Raw genomic sequence first — 18157 nt, forward strand, 5'->3', positions numbered from 1 at the left:
AGGAGTTATGAGGAAGCAACAGTTAGAACTGTACATGGAACAACAGACTGGTTCCAAATAGGAAAAGGAGTATGTCAAGGCTGTATACTGTCACCCTGCTTATTTAACTTGTATGCAGAGTACATCATGAGAAATGCTGGGCTGGAAGGAGCACAAGCTGGAATCAAGATTGCTGGGAGAAATATCAATAACCTCAGACAAACAGATGACACCACCCTTATGGCAGAAAGTGAAGAAGAACTAAAGGGCCTCTTGATGAATGTGAAAGAGAAGAGCTTAAAACTCAACATTCAGAAAACTAAGATCATGGCATCTTGTTCCATCACTTCATGGCAGTTAGGGAAACAGTGGAAACAGTGATTGACCTTATTTTTCTGGGCTCCAAAATCACTGCAGATGGTGATTACAGCCATGAAATTAAAAGACACTTAGTCCTTGGAAGGAAAGTTGTGACCAACCTAGACAGCATATTAAAAAGCAGAGACATTACTTTGTCAACAAAGGTCCGTTTAGTCAAGGCTGTGGTTTTTCCAGTGGTCATGTATGGATGTGAGAGTTGGCCTATAAAGAAAGCTGAGCACTGAAGAATTGATGCTTTTGAACTATGGTGTTGGAGAAGACTCTTGACAGTCCCTTGGACTGCAAAGAGATCCAACCAGTCCATCATAAAGAGATCAGTCCTGGGTGTTCATCAGAAGGATTGATGTTGAAGCTGAAACTGCAATACTTTGGCCACCTGATGCAAAGAGTTGACTCATTTGAAAAGACCTTGATGTTGGGAAAGATTGAGGGCAGGAGGAGAAGGGGATGACAGAGGATAAGATGGTTGGATGGCATCACTGACTCAATGGACATGGGTTTGGTTGGACTCCGGGTGTTGGTGATGTACAGGGAGGCCTGGCGTGCTGCAGTTCATGGGGTCGCAAAGAGTCAGACACAACTCAGTGACTAAACTGAACTGAAGGGCCTGAAGCAGTTTTGAGCTACTTCTTTTCTTGTGTTAGACTTTGTATATTAAAACAATCTTTCAGTTCAGTTCAGTTCAGTAGCTCAGTTGTGTCTGACCCTTTGTGACCCCATGAACTGCAGCATGCCAGGCCTCTCTGTCCATCACCAACTCCTGGAGTCCACCCAAACCCATGTCCATTGAGTCGGTGATTTCATCCAACCATCTTATCCTCTGTCATCCCCTTCTCCTCCTGCCCAAAAACTCAATTTTTTAATAAATTAATAATTTAGCAATAATACCAGAGAAGGCAATGGCAACCCACTCCAGTACTCTTGCCTGGCAAATCCCATGGATGGAGGAGCCTAGTAGGCTGCAGTCCATGTGGTCACTAGGAGTTGGACACGACTGAGTGATTTCACTTTCACTTTTCACTTTCACACACTGGAGAAGGAAACGGCAACCCACTCCAGTGTTCTTGCCTGGAGAATGCCAGGGATGGGGATCCTGGTGGGCTGCCGTCTCTGGGGTCGCACAGAGTTGGACATGACTGAAGCAACTTAGCAGCAGCAGCAGCAACAATAATAACATATTATTAAATTAATAGCCAATATTAATAAAACAAGGTGTAGCTTAATATTTATTAGGGAGTTATGCCCTTGGATTATAACATTTAGGAGACTTGCACTGGTACAAAAAAATAAGAAAGTAAGACAATTTGATATTAGTAATTTTAAGGTCTCTCTATCATATAAGTTGTAACAAATAAAAAAGAAGGTGTCATAGTTTCCTGTGTCAGCTTTACAGAACTAATGGACACCCATATAGCTGATAAAATATTTCAGAGTGTGTCCATAAGGGTGTTCTGGGAAGGATTAGCATTTGAATCTATAGACTGGTTAAAGAAAATAGCCCTCAAAAAAGCAGGTGGGCATCCTCCAATTTGTTGAAGGCCTGACTAGAAGAAAAAGGCAGAGGAAAGGTGAATATGGTCTCCACTTGAAACTGGGCAGCATCTTATCTTGCTTTGGTGTTGTCAGTTCTGGTTCATGGGGCTTCAATCTTGGACCAGGATTTCTAAGATTGGCACCTTGGTTTTGTTTATTTGTATTTTTTGCCTTGCTGTGTGTCATAGATGGATTGAACCTTCACCCCCTGTAGTGGCAGTGCAGAATCTTAACCATTGGAACACCAGAGATGTCCAGGCCCCCAGGTTTTAAAGCCTTCAAACTTGTTTTCCTTGTGGCTTAGCTGGTAAAGAATCCATATGCAATGCAGGAAACCTGGGTTTGATCCCTGTGTTGGGAAGATCTCCTGGAGAAGGGAAAGAGTACCCACTCCAGTATTCTTGCCTGGAGATTCCATGGACTATATAGTCCATGGGGTCACAAGAGTTGGACACGACTGAGTGATGTTCACATTTACTTTTTCAAACTTGAAATAGAACTTAAATCATGAATTTTCCTGGTTCTCCAGTTTGCAGATGGCAGCTTGTTGGATTTCTCAGACTCCATGATCATGTGTTTCAATTACTGTGATAAATCTCACCCTATATCTATCAATTCAGTTCAGTTACTCAGTCGTGTCTGACTCTTTGAGACTCAGTGGACTGCAGCACGCCAGGCTTCCCTGTCCATCACTTACTGTTGGAACTTGCTCAAACTCAAGTCCATTGAGTCGGTGATGCCATCCAACCATCTCAACCTCTGTCATCTCCTTCTCCTCCCACCTTCAATCATTCCCAGTATCAGGGTCTTTTCCAGTGAGTCAACTCTTTGCATCATATGGCCAAAGTATTGCAGTTTCAGCTTCAACATCAGTCCTTCCAGTGGATATTCAGGAGTGATTTCCATTAGTATGGACTGTTGCATCTCTTTGCAGTCCAAAAAACTCTCAAGAGTCTTCTCCAACATCACAGTTCAAAAGCATCAATTATTTGGTGTTCAGCTTTCTTTATAAGTCAACTCTCACATCCATACATGACTACTGAAAAATCATAGCTTTGACTAGACGGACCTTTGTTGGCAGAGTAATGTCTCTGCTTTTTTTTTTTTTTTTTAAGTTTTAATAAAAAAAAATAAAAGTTGTCTCTGATTTTTAATATGCTGTCTAGGTTAGTCATAACTTCCCTTCCAAGGAGTAAGCATCTAATTTCATGGCTGCAATCACCATCTGCAGTGATTTTGGAGCCCTCCCAAATACAGTCTGTCACAGTTTCCATTGTTTCCCCATCTATTTATCATGAAGTGATGGGATCAGATGCCATGATCTTAGTTTTTTGAATGTTGAGTTTTAAGCCAACTTTTCCACTCTCCTCTTTCACTTTCACCAAGAGGCTCTTCAGTTCTTCTTTGCTTTCTGCCATTAGGCCATTGTCATCTGCATATCTGAGGTTATTGATATATCTCCTGGCAATCTTGATTCCAGCTGTGCTTCCTCTATCCCAGCATTCCTCATGATGTAGTCTGCATATAATTTAAATAAGCAGGGTGACAATATACAGCCTTGATGTATCCTTTCCTGATTTTGAACCAGTCTGTTGTTCCATATCCAGTTCCAACTGTTGCTTCTTGACCTGCATACAGATTTCTCAGGAGACAGGTCCGGTGGTCTGGTAGTCCCATCTCTTTCAGAATTTTCCACAGTTTGTTGCGATCCACACAGTCAAAGGCTTTTGCATAGTCAATAAAGCAGAAGTATATGTTTTTTCTGGAACTCACCTGCTTTTTTGATGATCCAACGGATGTTGGCAACTTGATCTCTGGTTCCTCTGCTTTTTCTAAATCCAGCTTGAACATCTGGAAGTTCACGGTTCATGTACTGTTGAAGCTTGGCATGGAGAATTTTGAGCATTACTTTACTAGCATGTGAGATGAGTGCAATTGTGCAGTAGTTTGAGCATTCTTTGGCATTGCCTTTCTTTGGGATTGGAGTGAAAACTGACCTTTTCCAGTCCTGTGGCCACTGCTGAGTTTTCCAAATTTGTTGGCATATTGCGTGCAGCACTTTTACAGCACCATCTTTTAGGATTTGAAAGAGCTCAACTGGAATTCTATCACCGCCACTATCCTTTTTTGTAGTGATGTTTCCTAAGGCCCACTTGACTTCACATTCCAGGATGTCTGTCTCTAGGTGAGTGATCACACCATCATGATTATCTGGGTCATGAAGATTTTTTTTGTACAGTTCTTCTGTGTATTCTTGCCACCTTTTCTTAACATCTTCTGATTCTGTTAAATCCATATCATTTCTGTTCTTTGTTGTGCCCATCTTTGCATGAAATGTTTCCTTGGTATCTCTAATTTTCTTGAAAAGATCTCTAGTCTTTCCCATTCTATGTTTTCCTCTATTTCTTTGCATTGATTGCAAAGGAAGGCTTTCTGATCTCTCCTTGCTATTCTTTGGAACTCTGCCTTCAGATGGATATATCTTTCCTTCTTTTGCTTTCACTTCTCTTCTTTTCACAGCTATTTGTAAGGCCTCCTCAGACTACTATTTTTTCTTTTTGCATTTCTTCTTCTTGGGGACAGTCTTGATCACTGCTTCCTGTACAATGTCATGAACCTCCATCCATAGTTCTCAGGCCCTGTGTCTATCAGATATAATCACTTGAATCTATTTGCCACTTCTAGTGTATAATCATTAGGGATTTGATTTAGGTCATACCTGAATGATCTAGTGGTTTCCCCCACTTTCTTCAATTCAAGTCTGAATTTGGCAATAAGGATTTCATGACCTGAGCTACAGTCAGCTCCTAGTCTTGTCTTTGCTTACTGTGTAGAGCTTCTCCATCTTTGGCTGCAAAGATTATAATCATCTGGTGAGGTCCATGTGTAGAGTCTTATTTTGTGTTTTCAGAGATCGTGTTTGCTATGACCAGTGCATTCTCTTGGGAAAACTCTGTAAGCCTTTGCCCTGCTTCATTCATTTGCTATGACCAGTGCATTCTCTTAGAAAAACTCTATTAGCATTTTCCCTGCTTCATTTTGTACTTCAAGGCCCAATTTACTTGTTACTCCAGGTGTTTCTCGACTTCCTACTTTTGCATTCCAGTCCCTATAATGAAAAGGACATCTGTTTTGGGTGTTAGTTCTAAGAGATCTTGTAGGTCTTCATAGAACCATTCAACTTCAACTTCCTCAGCATTATTGTCTTGGACATAGACTTGGATTACTGTGATATTGAATGGTTTGCCTTGGAAATGAACAGAGATCATGTATACCTATATCTATACCTATATATAATTTATATCTCCTATTTGTTATGGTTATGTACAGTTTACTGTTTATTCAGATTACATATATCCTATTGGTTCATTTTCTCCAGAAAACTGATTAATACAAATATTGTTACCAAGAAAATTCCAGATGAACAGAATTTTAAGGATGAGGTTGGTGAATTTATTCTGGGGTTTCTGGAATGGTTCTCCAAGCTGATTAGATTTAAAGATGCTAATAACTTTATTTCCCATAATAAAGAGAGCCCTGATAGTCTATGGCATGCACTATCACGTAATATATCTATATGGGCTACTCTATAATAAATCTCATCCTGTAACTATACCTATTTCTAATTTGTATCTCCTATTTGTTATGCCTATGTGCAGTTTACTCTTCAGGAGATAATTGGAAACTTCAAGGGAGCATTCCACCCAAAGATGGGCACAGTAAACGATTCAAATGATAGAGACCAGTAAATGCTGAATGGATCAAGAAGAGATGGAAAGAATACATGGAAGAACTGTATAAAAAAGATATTAATGAACCAGGTTATGATGATGGTGTGGTTAGTCACCCAGAGCCCCAGGCATTCTGGAGTGTGAATCCAAGTGGGCCTTAAGAAGCATAACTGTTAATAAAGCTAGTGGATGCAATGAAATTCCATCAGAACTGTTCAAATTCCTAAAGGAGGATGCTATCAAGGTTCTGCATTCAGTATGCCAGCAAATCTGGAAGACCCAGCAGTGGCACAGGACTGGAAAAGGTCAATCCTTATCCCAATTCCCAAGAAGGGTAGTACCAAGTAATGTGCTAATCATAGAACAATTGCACTCATCCCCCATGCTAGTAAGATCATGCTTAAAATCTTACATGCTGGGCTTCAGCATCATGTGAACCAATAACTTCCAGATGTCCTAGCTGCGTTTAGAAAAGAAAGACGACCTAGAGATCAAGTTGTCAACATTTGCTGGATAATAGAGAAAGAAAGGGAATTTCAGAATTTCTATCTCTGTTTCATTGACTATGCTAAAGCTTCTGACTGTGTGGATCATGAAAAACTGTGGAAAACTCTTAGAGAGATGGGACTACCAGGCCATCTTACCTGTATCCTGAGAAACCTGTATGCAAGTCAAGAAAAAACAGTTAGAACCCTGTGTGGAACAACTGATTGGTTCAAGATGAAGAAAGGAATAGGGCAGGGCTGTCTGCTCTCACCTTGTTTGTTTATATGCTGAGCACATCATGAGAAATGCCCCGCTGGATGAGTTATAAGCCTAAATCAAGATAGGCAGGAGAAACATCAACAATCTCAGATATGCAGATAATACCACTGTAATGGCAGAACGTGAAGCGGAATTGAAGAACCTCTTGATGACAGTGAAGGAGGAGAGTGAAAGAGCCAGCTTAGGGCTAAATATTAAAAAAAAAACAAAAACAAACTAAGATCATGGCATTCAGCCCCAATGCTGCATTGCAAATGGAAGGGGAAAAGGTGGAAGTAGTGACAGACTTACTCTTCTTGGGCTCCAAAATCACCGTGAATGGTGACTGCAGCCTTGAAATCAGAAGACGATTGCTTCTTGGCAGTATAAGTGATGACAAATGTAGACAGTGTGTTGAAAAGCAGAGACATTACTCTGCTGACAAAGATCTATTTAGTCAAGGCTACAGTCTTCCCACTGATCATGTATGGTTGTGAGACCTGGACGGTAAAGATGGAAGAATGCCAAAGAATTTATGCTTTTGAACTGTAGTGCTGGAGAAGACTCCTGAAAGTCCCTTGGACAGCAAGGAGATCAAATCTGTCAATCCTAAGGGAGATTAACCCTGAATACTCACTGAAAGGACTGATGCTGAAGCTGAAGCTTAAGCTCCAGTATTTTGGTCATCTGATGTGCACAGATGACTCATTGGAAAAATTTCTGCTGCTGGTAAAGATTGGGGCAGAAGAAGAAGAGGGCAACAGAAGATTAGATGACTGGACAGCATCACTGATGAAATGAAGTGAACTTGGGCAAACTCCAAGAGGAAGATGGTGAGGGACAGGGAGGCCTGGCATGCTGCAGTCCATGGGGTCACAAAGAGTAAGACACGACTGGGTGACTGAACAACAACAACTCTTAATAAACCACTAAAAAGAAACAAGAAGCCAAGTGACTCTGTGTTTGATATTTTTGAACATGTTTTTAAAACTAAGGGATATAATGACTTTGAGTGGTTGTTCCTAAAGTCATTAATAAAAGTAGTGAGGGAAAGGATGAGTTACGGGATTCAAATTCCCAGCTTATGTACTGCATGTATGACCTAAGAGATTTCATTTTGCTCTATAGCTTCAGGGCTGAAATTGATGAAGGTTAACTGCAGAATCTGATCCAACAAAAGTTGCCTCTCTACCCTCAGTGGCAGTGGCATCTGCAGCCCCAGAGGTAGTGGCCTCTCTACTCACTTTCATCTGAGGTCATAAAACAAGTCTCAACAAACTTAATAAATTGACATCACATAAAGTATCTTCTCTGACTACAATGAGGTGAAGCTAGATATTAATGAAAATGAAAATGAAAAATTTACAAATATGTGAATATTTTAAACAACACAAAATAGAAACCAATAAGCCACAGAAGAATCAGCCACCCACTACTGATTTTTTTTAACTTTGCCCTTTCTAAGTCTAGAATTTATAGGTTGTGCTTGGGGAAAACATAATCTTCAAATTAATGTATATATTTCTTCAATCAATTTTTAGCTCATTCCAATTTGACATAAAACTTGAGTGTCACTTAAGTTATGAGACCTTCTGAGAAAAACCCCACCCATGTGCTATGTCTACATTTTGTCTGTAGAAAAAATTAATCAAAGAACAAATTGAATCCGAGCAGTGAATAAATGAGAATGAAAGAAAAACAGTCAACAAGATGAAATAATGATACTTTACCCATTAAATAAAGTCAAGGACCTTTAGTTCTTCCTGAAGGACTATAGATAATAGTCTTGAACCATGTCCTTTGACCTGTTGTTCAGATACTGAAACCCCCACCATGTGGAAGAATTTAACTGTGTGCTGCTCACAAGCACATTGACTTCACGTGACTCCTTAGAACCAGAAGGTTGACAATGCTAATTCCCCATTACTCCACCACCATCCAATCAGAAGAAAGTCCACAAGCTGATCATTCATTGTTCTTTGAAATTTTACTATAAAACTCCTTACTACCCTCTTCAGGTGGGGACACACACTTTTGAGAATAGTAAGCCAGCAACAGTTAGAACTGGACATGGAACAGACTGGTTCAAAATAGGAAAAGGAGTACATCAAGGCTGAATTTTGTCACCCTGCTTATTTAACATATATGCAGAGTACATCATGTGAAACGCTGGGCTGGAAGAAGCACAAGCTGGAATCAAGATTGCCAGGAGAAATCTCAATAACCTCAGATATGCAGATGACACCACCCTTATGGCAGAAAGTGAGGAGGAACTAAAAAGCCTCTTGATGAAAGTGAAAGAGGAGAGTGAAAAAGTTGGCTTAATGCTCAACATTCAGAAAACTAAGATCATGGCATCTGGTCCCATCACTTCATGGGAAATAGATGGGGAAACAGTGTCAGACTTTATTTTTGGGGTCTCCAAAATCAGTGCAGATAGTGATTGCAGCCATGAAATTAAAAGATGCTTACTCCTTGGAAGAAAAGTTATGACCAACTTAGATAGCATATTAAAAACAAAGACATTACTTTGCCAACAAAGGTCCTTCTAACCAAGGCTATGGTTTTTCCAGTGGTCATGTATGGATGCGAGAGTTGGACTGTGAAGAAAGCTGACAGCTGAAGAATTGATGCTGTTAAACTGTGGTGTTGGAGAAGACTCTTGAGAGTCCCTTGGACTGCAAGGAGATCCAACCAGTCCATTCTAAAGGAGATCAGTCCTGGGTGTTCTTTGGAAGGACTGATGCTAAGGCTGAAATTCCAATACTTTGGCCACCTCATGCAAAGAGTTGAGTCATTGGAAAAACTCTGATGCTTGGAAGGATTGGGGGCAGGAGGAGAAGGGGACGACAGAGGATGAGATGGCTGGATGGCATCACCGACTCGATGGACATTATTTTGGGTGAACTCCGGAAATTGGTGATCAACAGGGAGGCCTGGTATGCTGCAGTTCATGGGGTCACAAAGAGTGGGACATGACTTAGCAACTGAACTGAACTGAATCCCCTTTACCTGAAAAAGCAATGAGCTATTTCTACTTCATCCAAAACTCTGTCTCTAAATATTTTTTTAAAGCCATCTTCACACTAATGCTTTTTTTTAAATTTATTTTTTAATTGAAGGATAACTGGTTTACAAAATTTTGTTATTTCTTTAAAACCTCAATGTGAGTCAGCCATAGGTATACATATATCCCCTCCCACCAGTGTACAGAGGACAAATTTTGGTGTTAAGAGAGTGGTGATATACGACTGTCTTAACTCTCTCCTCTCTCAATTTGTATTGCTTTATTTCTATTATGAAGCATTATTTTGCATTTTGAAATTTCATATCTTCAAAAGTGTGAAGTGTGTATGTTCACACTGTAATCACATTGCTAAATAATACATTTGTATGTGATTGTGTGCATGGATGTGCTTGTGTGTGTGTGCACTCAGTCATGTTCAATTCTTTGTGACCCTATGGACTGAAGCCTGCCAGGCTCCTCTGTCCATGGAATTTTTCAGGCAAGAATATTGGAGCAGGCTGCCATTTTCTACTCCAGGGGATTTACCAGATTCAGGGATTGAACATGCATTTCTTGTGTCTCCTGCATTGGCAAGCAGATTCTTTACCACTGCTTCCTGGTTAGCCCAAATAATACCTTTACATTTTTTTTTTTTTAGAATAGCCATCATTTTGTTTTATTTTATTTATTTATTTTTAATATAAATTTATTTATTTTAATTGGAGGCTAATTACTTTAAATGTTGTATTGGTTTTGTCATACATTGGCATGAATCCAGCATGGGTGTACATGTGTTCCCCATCCTGAACTCCCCTCCTGCTTCCGTCCCCATCCAATCCCTCTGGATCATCCCAGTGCACCAGCCCTGCACACCCTGTATCATGCATTGAACCTGGACTGGTGATTCGTTTCACATACGATAATATACATGTTTCAATGCCATTCTCCCAAATCATCCCACCCTCGACCTCTCCCACAGAGTCCAAAAGACTGTTCTATATATCTGTGTCTCTTTTGCTGTCTCACATACAGGGTTATTATTACCATCTTTCTAAATTCCATATATACGCATTATTATACTGTGTTGGTGTTTTTCTTTCTGGCTTACTTCACTCTGTATAATCGGCTCCAGATTCATCCACCTCATTAGAACTGATTCAAATGTATTTTTTCAATTAAAACACCCCACTATATTTTTATAGTTATGTTGTCATTGTAGACTATTTTATGCATTAGAGTCTTAAGTGATGTTTTTTAAAAATTATACATGTATACTTTTTTCCCCCACTAGCACTTATTTTATTTTATTTCTTTTAAAGAGTTTGCTTAAATCAATAAACAGAAATCCCTTGCATTCCTATACACTAATAATGAGAAAATAGAAAGAGAAATTAAGGAAACAATTCCATTCACCATTGCAATGAAAAGAATAAAATGCTTAGGAATATATCTACCTAAATAAACTAAAGACCTATATATAGAAAACTATAAAACACTGATGAAAGAAATCAAAGAGGACACTAATAGATGGAGAAATATACCATCTTCATGGATCAGAAGAATCAATATAGTGAAAATGAGTATACTACCCAAAGCAATCTATAGATTCAATTCCATCCCTATCAAGCTACCAACGGTATTCTTCACAGAGCCAGAATAAATAATTTCACAATTTGTATGGAAATACAAAAAACCTCAAATAGCCAAAGCAATCTTGAGAAAGAAGAATGGAACTGGAGGAATCAACCTGCCTGACTTCAGGCTCTACTACAAAGCCACAGTCATCAAGACAGTATGGTACTGGCACAAAGACAGACATATAGATCAATGGAACAAAATAGAAAGCCCAGAGATAAACCCACGCACCTATGGACGCCTTATCTTTGACAAAGGAGGCAAGAATATACAACGGCTTAAAGACAATCTCTTTAACAAGTGGTGCTGGGAAAACTGGTCAACCACTTGTAAAAGAATGAAACTAGAACGCTTTCTAACACCATACACAAAAATAAACTCAAAATGGATTAAAGATCTAAACATAAGACCAAAAACTATAAAACTCTTAGAGGAGAACATAGGCAAACACTCTCTGACATACATCACAGCAGGATCCTCTGTGACCCACCTCCAAGAATATTGGAAATAAGAGCAAAAATAAACAAATGGGACCTAATTAAACTTAAAAGCTTCTGCACAACAAAGGAAACTATAAGCAAGGTGAAAAGACAGCCTTCAGAATGGGAGAAAATAATAGCAAATGAAGCAACTGACATACAACTAATCTCAAAAAATACACAAGCAGTTTCATCCACCTCAGAAACATGTAAAATATCATGTATGAAACGAGATGCCAGTCCAGGTTCAATGCACGATACTGGATGCTTGGGGCTGGTGCACTGGGACGACCCAGAGGGATGGTGTGGGGAGGGAGGAGGGAGGGGGGGTTCAGGATGGGGAACACATGTATACCCGTGGTGGATTCATTTTGATGTTTGGCAGAACTAATACAATTATGTAAAGTTTGAGAATAGAATAAAATTAATTAAAAAAAAATACACAAGCAACTCGTACAGCTCAATTCCAGAAAAAATAAATGACCCAATCAAAAAATGGGCCAAAGAACTAAATAGACATTTCTCCAAAGAAGACATACAGATGGCTAACAAACACATGAAAAGATGCTCAACATCACTCATTATCAGAGAAATGCAAATCAAAACCACAATGAGGTACCATTTCATGCCAGTCAGAATTGCTGCGATCCAAAAGTCTACAAGCAATAAATGCTGAAGAGGATGTGGAGAAAAGGGAACACTCTTACTGTTGGTGGGAATGCAAACTAGTACAGCCACTATGGAGAGCAGTGTGGAGATTCCTTAAAAAATTGGATATAGAACTGCCATATGACCTAGCAATTCCACTGCTGGGCATACACACTGAGGAAACCAGAAGGGAAAGAGACACGTGTACCCCAATGTTGATCGCAGCACAGTTTATAATAGCCAGGGCATGGAAGCAACCTAGATGTCCATCAGCAGATGAATGGATAAGAAAGCTGTGGTACATATACACAATGTAGTATTACTCAGCCATTAAAAACAATACATTTGAATCAGTTCTAATGAGGTGGATGAAACTGGAGCCGATTATACAGAGTGAAGTAAGCCAGAAAGAAAAACACCAACACAGTATACTAACGCATATATATGGAATTTAGAAAGATGGTAATGACAACCCTGTATGTGAGACAGCAAAAGAGACACTGATGTATAGAACAGTTTTTTGGATTCTGTGGGAGAGGGGGGGAGTTATTTGGGAGAATGGCATTAAAATATGTATAATATCATATGTGAAACGAATCACCAGTCCAGGTTCTAAGCAGAATACAGGAAGCTTGGGGCTGGTGCACTGGGATGACCCAGAGGGATGGTATGGGGAGGGAGTTGGGAGGGGGGTTCAGGATTGGGAACACGTGTACACCTGTGGCACATGCATGTTGATGTATGGCAAAACCAATACAATATTGTAAAGTAAAATGATAATAATAATAATAAAAAATTTAAAAAAAGGAAGAATACAAAAATAAAATAGTTTCCTTGAAATTACACTTCTATTATACTGGAAGGGCTGTGCCATATAGTGGAATAGCCATATATATTGGAGGTTAATGCTACTGGGTGCAAATAATATTCTCCACTAATTACTAGCAATACATAGCTTTCCTAGATCTATTCAAACATATTTTGTAGAAAAACACATGTAAATAAAAATTAAACTTTAAAAAAAATAAAGATGGTTGCCAGTGAAGGAATGGGAATGAGAAATGGACCTACAAGAGAAAAATTAAAAAAAAAAAAAGGGAATGGAAATACCTAAAGATAATTATTATACAGAAAGGCCCAAGAGAAATGACTTTCAACTGTTTACACAGAAGAAAGAAATGGGAGTCATTAAACTTCAGTTTTGCCATTCGTCAAAAATTTACCTAGGAGACATGGTTTGAGAATTAGCAAACACATCTTATGTGAAAAAGTTTATTACTCTCATTGTCTGACTAGCATTGCTTTCAGTGAATAATGTGAAATGATTTTAAAATTAAAAGATATTGTGGAACACTGTGTTATGAATAACTTTTTTTATTTCACAAAATTACACTCATTCTCTCTTTATGATTCTTATTCAAAGTTAGAATTTGTATAGATGTTGTCTCTCTGAAAGTTTAGTCCTTCATGTTTTATATAGGATTTATTCAACTAATATTTCTTTAAAAAACAATACTGATCATATTGGTCTTCACAGGGATTCATATGCACACTAAATAATAGTTATACTTGAGACAAAATAGATTGGAAATTCATGACATTTAGCAGAAGCATAGTGTCTGTGGAAATTAGATAGCAAAGATGGCTTGCTCTCTCTGTATCTGCACCCTCTGCAGTGTGTGTCCCAGCTCCTTCATGCACAAGTGATTCTGTATTTCTCCCTTGAATGTTGCTTGGTCCTGTGACTTTCTTGACTAACAGAATGTGTGATGTAGAAGGGATATGTGCCTAGGACTCCAGAGGCCTTGTCTGCTTCTACTCTCTCCCTGGAGCCTCAAGATCTTACCATGTGAACATTTGTTAGCTGGAAGATAAAGCATCATCTGGAAGAGGGTTCATTTATCTTAGTAAGGAGTCATTCAACTTCTAATATTGTGAGTGAGGCTCTACCTGACAACAAGACCTAGTCATCCTTAGTGACATTCATATAAAGAAACCCTGTGCTGAAGATCTCTTGTTCAGACACATGGTTCATAGAACAGATGGTTGTTGCCCTTGATGTGCTGACTGATATTGGAACATTTCTGTGTGTAGTTCTGTCATATATATACATCATCAAGACCATCATAAAGTTCCCTTCTGCCCAGCAAAAGATGAAGGCCTGTTCTACCTGTTCTTCTCACATGAGATATCAGATCAGATCAGTCGCTCAGTCATGTCCAACTCTTTGCGACCCCATGAACTGCAGCACGCCAGGCCTCCCTGTCCATCACCAACTCCCGGAGTTCACTGAGACTCAGGTCCATCGAGTCAGTGATGCCATCCAGCCATCTCATCCTCTGTCGTCCCCTTCTCCTCCCGCCTCCAATCCCTCCCAGCATCAGACTCTTTTCCAATGAGTCAACTCTTCGCATGAGGTGGCCAAAGTACTGGAGTTTCAGCTTTAGCATCATTCCTTCCAAAGAAATCCCAGGGCTGATCTCCTTCAGAATGCACTGGTTGGATCTCCTTGCAGTCCAAGAGACTCTCAAGAGTCTTCTCCAACACCACAGTTCAAAAGCATCAATTCTTTGGCGCTCAGCCTTCTTCGCAGTCCAACTCTCACATCCATACATGACCACAGGAAAAACCGTAGCCTTGACTAGATGAACCTTTGTTGGCAAAGTAATGTCTCTGCTTTTGAATATGCTATCTAGGTTGGTCATAACTTTCCTTTCAAGGAGTAAGCGTCTTTTAATTTCATGGCTGCAGTCACCATCTGTAGTGATTTTGGAGCCCAGAAAAATAAAGTCTGACAGTGTTTCCACTGTTTCCCCATCTATTTCCCATGAAGTGGTGGGACCAGATGCCATGATCTTCATTTTCTGAATGTTGAGTTTTAAGCCAACTTTTTCACTCTCCACTTTCACTTTCATCAAGAAGCTTTTGAGTTCCTCTTCACTTTCTGCTTTTTGGATGTTTACATTTAAAGCAAGACAATGGATACTATGATTCCATTAATATTCCCATCAGTTCAAGAATTCAATTTTTTTTCCACACAAGATTTAATAGTTATTTTATTGATCGTAGCCAGACTAGAGTTTAGGCAAATCCCTTCTCCTAGAAATCTAATTTCATATTCTTTTGATATGAGATGTCATCTTGCAGACAGTTTATTTTCAACAGGAGTTGAAATGGTTTATTTCAACTGTTTATTTCAACAGGCATTGAAAAGATGGTTTTGGATCAGAGATTAAATAATAACAGTGGTATAAGAAAGTTAATATAAACAGACAACAGACCAGGGTACATAAGTTAAGTAATGAGATTATGACATTAAGGACAAATGCTCTTTTTAAATTCATATTTTATGCTTAATTTCAACATTCTTTCACTTCTTTGAAATCATTGAAATTCTTTTGATTAAGTCAGTAAAAGCTTCTTTCACTTGCTTGTTCCTCAGGCTATATATAAAGGGGTTTAACATGGGGGCAACTGAAGTAGTAAGTAGTAACACACCCTTATTAATTGCCACTTCATCTTTTGCTGAAGGTTTGATGTAGATAAAGATACAACTGCCATAGGTGATAGAAACCACAATCATGTGAGAAGAACAGGTAGAAAAGGCCTTCATCTTTTGCTGGGCAGAAGGGAACTTTATGATGGTCTTGATGATGTATATATATGACAGAACTACACACAGAAATGTCCCAATATCAGTCAGCACAGCAAGGGCAACAACCATCTGTTCTATGAACCATGTGTCTGAACAAGAGATCTTCAGCATAGGAGAGGCATCACAGAGAAAATGATCAATGACATGATAGTCACAGAATTCCAGATTTAAGCCCAGGCAAAGTGGTGGAAATATAACCAGCCCACCTGCTATCCAACAGCAAATAACAAGTCTTCCACAGATTCTACTGTTCATGATGGTTGCATAATGTAAAGGTTTACAAATGGCCACATAGCGGTCATAGGACATGATGGCCAGGAGAAAAAATTCTGTTGCTGCAAAAAGGAAGATGAAAAATAGTTGACTGACACAGGCATTATAGGAAATAGTTTTGTCCCCAGTTGATCAGCTGTATAAGAATCTGGGAATGCAGACTGAGGTGAATAAGGTTTCTAAAAAGGAGAAGTGTTTGAGGAAAAAGTACATGGCAGTTTTAAGGCCAGAGTCTAGTAAAGTGAGTATAATGATGGTCAGATTCCCAGTTACACTTAATAAGTAGGAGACAAGCAGAAATATAAAAATCAGAACCTGCATTGGAGGGTCATCTGTCAGTCCCAGGAGTATGAATGTAGGTAATGATGTATGGTTTCTCATTGCTGACTTGTACTTCTTCTTAAGCTCCTCACAAAGTCAAGTGACATTGGACTGTGTTCTCAGTCCAGTGTATGAAATTAACTTGTATGAAATTAAGAGCCCGTGGACATTGGGTAAAAAAGAAAATCCAATCAATTCAATGAATATTCATTTTATTCTTTTAGTTGACAATGACTGACCATAACTCTGGGATTATCAGGTCTTTCAATGTGTGTTATAAGTCTCCTCACTATCATGGTTTTCTGAAATAAGATGGTTCTACTGTCCATATTTTTAGATCTCCTTGCACGCACTTGAATGTCTATTTTTCAATTCACCTAAACTCTGTCTTCTACTGCCTGAAATGTATTTAGTTATAGAAATAGAAAGGATCATCTATGTGACATGATTTTTTTGTTTATTATAGTGTTATTTTTCTCCTATTGATTCTTTACTACTCCCATGTGAATGAACTCATAAGCTGCTTAAAATTTTGGTTCCTGTTAAATGTAAATAAATGGCTGAGTTTAACATTTTATACAGAGTCTATATGCCACATGTGCAGTACTTGAATGTTTTCTGTTACTGCAATGACCAAATAAATTATTTCATTTTATATATTTTACTTTTGGTATCAGAATTGTCATCCAAATAACACTGATACTTTTCCATTTTGCTATTTATCTTTAAGTTTCTATATCAATACCCAATTTTCCCTCCATTGTAACTCTGGTAGAAAGAATTTTTAATGAGTACTACATAAACAATTAGTCATATACATATACAGTCAACAAAAACAAGACCGGGAGCTGACTGTGGCTTAGATCATGAAGTCCTTATTGCCATGAAAGTGATAGTGAAGTGAAAGTGAAGTCGCTCAGTTGTGTCCGACTCTTTGCGACCCCATGGACTGTAGCCTACCAGGCTCCTCTGTCCATGGGATCTTCCAAGGCAAAAGTACTGGAGTAGATTGCCATTTCCTTCTCCAGGGGATCTTCCTGACCCAGGGATTGAACCCGGGTCTCCCACAATGTAGACAAAGGCTTTAACATCTGAGCCATCAGGGAAGTCCTTCTTATTGCCATATTCAGACTTAAATTGAAGAAAGTGGGGAAAACCACTAGACCATTCAGGTATGACCAAAATCAAATCCCTTATGACTATACAGTGGAAGTGAGAAATAGATTTAAGGAACTAGATCTGATAGACAGAATGCCTGATGAACTATGGATGGAGGTTCATGACATTGTACAGGAGACAGGGATCAACATCATCCCCAAGAAAAAGAAATGTAAAAAAGGAAAATAGCTGTCTGAGGAGGCCTTACAAATAGCTGTGATAAGAAGAGAATCAAAAAGCAAAGGAGAAAAGGAAAGATATATCCATTTGAATACAGAGTTCCAAAGAATAGCAAGGAGAGATAAAAAAGCCTTTCTTAGTGATCAGTGCAAAGAAATAGAGGAAAACAATAGAACGGGAAAGACTAGAGATCTCTTCAAAAAATTAGAGATACCAAGGCGACATTTCATGCAAAGATGGACACAATAAAGGACAGAAATGGTATGGACCTAACAGAAGCAGAAGATATTAAGAAGAGGTGGCAAGAATACACAGAAGAACTGTACAAAAAAGATCTTCATGACCCAGATAATCATGATGGTGCGATCACTCACCTAGAGCCAGACATCCTGGAATGTGAAGTCAAGTGGGCCTTAGAAAGCATCACTAAAAA

At 38.9% G+C, this 18157-nt stretch overlaps 1 pseudogene; it reads right to left on the reverse strand.

The window, feature by feature from the left end:
• Window positions 1–15507: 15507 nt before the first annotated feature.
• On the reverse strand, window positions 15508–16446 carry LOC147372128 (olfactory receptor 6C2-like; annotated as a pseudogene).
• Between the last annotated feature and the right edge of the window lie 1711 nt (window positions 16447–18157).

The sequence above is a fragment of the Bos grunniens genome, chromosome 5 (genome assembly GCF_055505025.1).
Source record: "Bos grunniens cultivar Pamir isolate PY7600 chromosome 5, Bosgru_T2T1.0, whole genome shotgun sequence".
NCBI classification, from domain to species: domain Eukaryota; kingdom Metazoa; phylum Chordata; class Mammalia; order Artiodactyla; family Bovidae; genus Bos; species Bos grunniens.